Here is a 6,000-nt window from a genome sequence, read left to right as displayed (position 1 = left end):
TCCCAGCTTACCACAGCCCACCACAGCCCGTCACAGCCCGTCCCAGCCCACCAGAGGTCGTCCCAGCTCACCACAACCCACCAAAGCCCTTCCCAGCCCGTCCCAGCCCACCACAGCCCGTCCCAGCCCACCACGGCCGCCGCAGACCATCAGAGCCCGTCCCAGCCCACCACAATCCCGTCCCAGTCCACTATAGCCCGTCCCAGCCCACCACAACCCGTTCTAGCTCACCACAACCCACCACAGCGCACCATAGCCCACCACAGCCCACCACAGCGCACCAGAGTCTGTCCCGGCCCACCAGAGCCTGTCCCAGCCCACCACAGCCCGTCCCAGCCCACTGCAGCCCGCCACGGCCCATCCCAGCCCACCACAGCCCATTCCAGACCACCAGAGCCCTTCCCAGTTCACCACAGCCCACCACAGCCCGTCCAATTTCACCACAGCCCGTCTCAGCTCACCACAACCCACCACAGCCCGCCCCAGCCCACCGCAGCCTATCCCAACCCGTCCCAGCCCACCACGGCCCGTCCCAGCCCACCACGGCCCGTCCCAGCCCGTCCCAGCCCACGACAGCTCGTCCCAGCCCACCAGAGCCCACCAGAGCCCACCACAGCTCGTCCCAGCCCACCACAGCCCACAAGAGCTTGTCACAGACCACCACAGCCCGTCCCAGCCCACCACAGCCCACTACGGCCCACCACAGCCTGTCCCAGCCCACCACAGCCCGTCCCAGCCCACCACAGCCCGTCCCAGCTCGTCCCAGACCACCACAGCCTCTCACAGCACACCACAGCCCGTAACAGCCCACCACAGCAAGTACCAGCCCGTCCCAGCCCACCACGGCCCGTCTCAGCCCACCACGGCCCGTCTCAGCTCACCACAACCCGTCCCAGACGACCACAGCCCGTCCCAGCCCACCACAGCCCGTCCCAGCCCACCACGGCCCGTCCCAGCCCACCACGGCCCGTCCCAGCCCACCACAGCCCGTCCCAGCCTGTTTCAGCCCACCACGGCTAACCACGGCCTGTCCCGGCCCACCACGGCCAACCACGGTCAACCATGGCCCACCAGAGCACACCACGGCCCACCACGGCCCTTCCCAGTCCACCACAGCCCACCACGGCCTGTCCCAGCCCACCACGGCCCGTCCCAGCCCACCACGGCCCGTCCCAGCCCACCACGGCCCGTCCCAGCCCACCACGGCCCATCACAGCCCACCACAGTTCACCACAGCCCGTCCTAGCCCACCACGGCCCGTCCCAGCCCACCACGGACCACCACGGCCCATCTCAGCCCACCACAGCCTGTCCAAGCCCAGCACAGCCCTCCACAACCCTCCACAGCCCGTCCCAACCCTCCACAGCTCATCCCAGCCTACCACAGCCCGTCGCAGCCCAACACAGCTTATCCCAGCCCACCGAAACCCGTCCCAGCCCACCGCAACCCGTCCCAGCCCACCGCAGCCCACCACAGGTCACCACAGCCCACCACCGGTCACCACAGCCCACCACAGGTCACCACAGCCTGTTTCAGCCCACCACGGCAAACCACGGCGCACCACAGCCAACCACGGCCCGTCCCGGCCCACCACAACCCGTCCCAGACGACCACAGCTCGTCCCAGCCCACCACAGCCCACCACAGCCCGTCCCAGCCCACCACAGCCCGTCCCAGCCCACCACATCCCGTCCCAGCCCACCAGAGCCCGTCCCAGCCTGTTTCAGCCCAGCACGGCTAACCACGGCCTGTCCCGGCCCACCACGGCCAACCACGGTCCACCATGGCCCACCAGAGCACACCACGGACCACCACGGCCCTTCCCAGTCCACCACAGCCCACCACAGCCTGTCCCAGCCCACCACGGCCCGTCCAAGCCCACCACAGCCCACCACAGCCCACCGCAGCCCATCCCAGCCCACCACGGCCCGTCCCAGCCCGTGCCAACCCGTCACAACACACCACAGCCCACCACAGCCCGTCCCTACCCACCACAGCGTGTCCCAACCCACCACAGCCCACCACAGCCCGTCCCAGCCCACCACAGCACGTCCCAGGCCACCACAGACCACCACAGCCCACCACAGCCCGTGCCAGCCCACCACAGCCTGCCTCAGCCCACTACAGCCCGTCCCAGCCCACCACAGCCCGTCCCAGCCCACCACAGCCCACCACAGCTTGTCCCAGACCACCACAGCTCTTCCCAGCCCACCATAACCAAACACAGCCTATCCCAGCTGATCCCAGCCCACCACAGCCCGTCCCATCACACCACAGCCCACCACTGCCCGTCCCAGCCAACCACGGCCCGTGCCAGCCCACCACAGCCCGTCCCAGCCCACCACGGCCCACCACAGCCCACCACGGCCCATCCGGGCCCAACACAGCCCACCAAGGCGCACCACAGCCCATCCCAGCCCATTACAGCCTGTCCCAGACAACCACATCCCATCTCAGCCCACCACAGCCCATCCAAGCCCACCACAACCGACCACAGCCCACCACAACCCACCACGGCCGACCACAGCCCACCACGGCCCATCCAAGCCCACCACGGCCCATCCAAGCCCACCACGGTCCACCACGGCACGTCCCAGCCCACCACAGAGCACCACAGCCCGTCCCAGCCCGTCCCATCCCACCACAGTATGTCCCAGACCACCAGAGCCCGTCCCAGCCCACCACAGCCCGTCCCAGCCCACCACAGCCCACCACGCCCCGTGCCAACCCACCAGAGCCCGTCCCAGCTCGTCCCAGCCCACCACAGCCTCTCACAGCACACCACAGCCCGTAACAGCCCACCACAGCAAGTACCAGCCCGTCCCAGCCCACCACGGCCCGTCTCAGCTCACCACAACCCGTCCCAGACGACCACAGCCCGTCCCAGCCCACCACAGCCCACCACAGCCCGTCCCAGCCCACCACGGCCCGTCCCAGCCCACCACAGCCCGTCCCAGCCCACCAGAGCCCGTCCCAGCCTGTTTCAGCCCACCACGGCTAACCACGGCCTGTCCCGGCTCACCACGGCCAACCACGGTCCACCATGGCCCACCAGAGCACACCACGGCCCACCACGGCCCTTCCCAGTCCACCACAGCCCACCACAGCCTGTCCCAGCCCACCACGGCCCGTCCCAGCCCACCACGGCCCGTCCCAGCCCACCACGGCTCGTCCCAGCCCACCACGGCCCGTCCCAGCCCACCACAGCCCATCACAGCCCACCACAGTTCACCACAGCCCGTCCTAGCCCAGCACGGCCCGTCCCAGCCCACCACGGACCACCACGGCCCATCTCAGCCCACCACAGCCTGTCCAAGCCCAGCACAGCCCTCCACAACCCTCCACAGCCCGTCCCAACCCTCCACAGCTCATCCCAGCCTACCACAGCCCGTCGCAGCCCAACACAGCTTATCCCAGCCCACCGAAACCCGTCCCAGCCCACCGCAACCCGTCCCAGCCCACCACAGCCCACCACAGTTCACCACAGCCCACCACCGGTCACCACAGCCCACCACAGGTCACCACAGCCTGTTTCAGCCCACCACGGCAAACCACGGCCCGTCCCAGCCCACCACGGCCCGCCATGGCCCACCACAGCTCGTCCCAGATAAACACGGCGCACCACAGCCCACCACGGCCCGTCCCGGCCCACCACAGCCCGTCCCAGCACGCCACAGCCCACCACAGCCCATCACAGCCCACCACAGCCCGTCCCAGCTTACCACAGCCCACGACAGACCGTCGCAGCCCACCACAGCCCGTCACAGCCCGTCACAGCCCGTCCCAGCTCTCCACAACCCACCGCAGCCCGTCCCAGCCCACCACAGCCCGTCCCAGCCCACCACGGCCCACGAAAGCCCACCACAGCCCACCACAGCCCGTCCCAGCCCACCACAAGACGTCCTAGCCCACCACAGACCTCCAGAGCCCGTCTCAGCTCACCACAGCCTATCCCAGCCCACCACGGCCCACCACAGCACACCACGGCCCACCGCAGCCTATCCCAACCCGTCCCAGCCCACCACGGCCCGTCCCAGCCCACCACGGCCCGTCCCAGCCCACCACGGCTCGTCCCAGCCCGTCCCAGCCCACGACAGCCCGTCCCAGCCCATGACAGCCCGTCCCAGCCCACCAGAGCCCACCAGAGCCCACCACAGCTCGTCCCAGCCCACCACAGCCCACAAGAGCTTGTCACAGACCACTACAGCCCGTCCCTGCCCACCACAGCCCGTCCCAGCCCTCCACAGCCCGTCCCAGCCCACCAAAGCCCGTCCCAGCCCACCACAGCCCATCCCAGCCCGTCCCAGCCCACCACGGCCCGTCCCAGCCCACCAGAGCCCGTCCCAGCCCACCAGAGCCCGTCCCAGCCTGTTTCAGCCCACCACGGCTAACCACGGCCTGTCCCGGCCCACCACGGCCAACCACAGTCCACCATGGCCCACCAGAGCACACCACGGCCCACCACGGCCCTTCCCAGTCCACCACAGCCCACCACAGCCTGTCCCAGCCCACCACGGCCCGTCCCAGCCCACCAGAGCCCGTCCCAGCCCACCACGGCCCACCCCAGCCCACCACGGCTCGTCCCAGCCCACCACGGCCCGTCCCAGCCCACCACGGCCCATCACAGCCCACCACAGTTCACCACAGCCCGTCCTAGCCCAGCACGGCCCGTCCCAGCCCACCACGGACCACCACGGCCCATCTCAGCCCAGCACAGCCTGTCCAAGCCCAGCACAGCCCTCCACAACCCTCCACAGCCCGTCCCAACCCTCCACAGCTCATCCCAGCCTACCACAGCCCGTCGCAGCCCAACACAGCTTATCCCAGCCCACCGAAACCCGTCCCAGCCCACCGCAACCCGTCCCAGCCCACCACAGCCCACCACAGGTCACCACAGCCCACCACCGGTCACCACAGCCTGTTTCAGCCCACCACGGCAAACCACGGCCCGTCCCAGCCCACCACGGCCCGTCCCAGCCCACCACAGCTCGTCCCAGATAAACACGGCGCACCACAGCCCACCACAGCCCATCACAGCCCACCACAGCCCGTCCCAGCTTACCACAGCCCACCACAGACCGTCCCAGCCCACCACAACCTGTCCCAGCCCCTCCCAGCCCGTCTAGGCCCACCACAGCCTGTCCCAGCCTGTCCCAGCTCGTCCAAGCCTGTCCCAGACCCCCAGAGCCCGTCGCAGCCCACCACAGCCCGTCACAGCCCGTCCCAGCTCTCCACAACCCACCGCAGCCCGTCCCAGCCCACCACAGCCCGTCCCAGCCCACCACGGCCCACGAAAGCCCACCACAGCCCACCACGGCCCACCACAGCCCGTCCCAGCCCACCACAAGCCGTCCTAGCCCACCACAGACCTCCAGAGCCCGTGTCAGCTCACCACAGCCTATCCCAGCCCACCACGGCCCACCGCAGCCTATCCCAACCTGTCCCAGCCCACCACGGCCCGTCCCAGCCCACCACAGCCCGTCCCAGCCCACTACGGCCCGTCCCAGCCCACCACGGCCCGTCCCAGCCTACCACGGCCCGTCCCAGCCCACCACGGCCCGTCCCAGCCCACCACGGCCCATCACAGCCCACCACAGTTCACCACAGCCCGTCCTAGCCCAGCACGGCCCGTCCCAGCCCACCACGGACCACCACGGCCCATCTCAGCCCACCACAGCCTGTCCAAGCCCAGCACAGCCCTCCACAACCCTCCACAGCCTGTCCCAACCCTCCACAGCTCATCCCAGCCTACCACAGCCCGTCGCAGCCCAACACAGCTTATCCCAGCCCACCGCAACCCGTCCCAGCCCACCGCAACCCGTCCCAGCCCACCACAGCCCACCACCGGTCACCACAGCCCACCACAGGTCACCACAGCCTGTTTCAGCCCACCACGACAAACCACGGGCCGTCCCAGCCCACCACGGCCCGCCATGGCCCACCACAGCTCGTCCCAGATAAACACGGCGCACCACAGCCCACCATGGCCCGTCCCGGCCCA

This window comes from Falco cherrug, unplaced genomic scaffold (genome assembly GCF_023634085.1).
Source record: "Falco cherrug isolate bFalChe1 unplaced genomic scaffold, bFalChe1.pri scaffold_32, whole genome shotgun sequence".
NCBI lineage: Eukaryota > Metazoa > Chordata > Aves > Falconiformes > Falconidae > Falco > Falco cherrug.
This window is presented reverse-complemented; position numbering follows the sequence as displayed.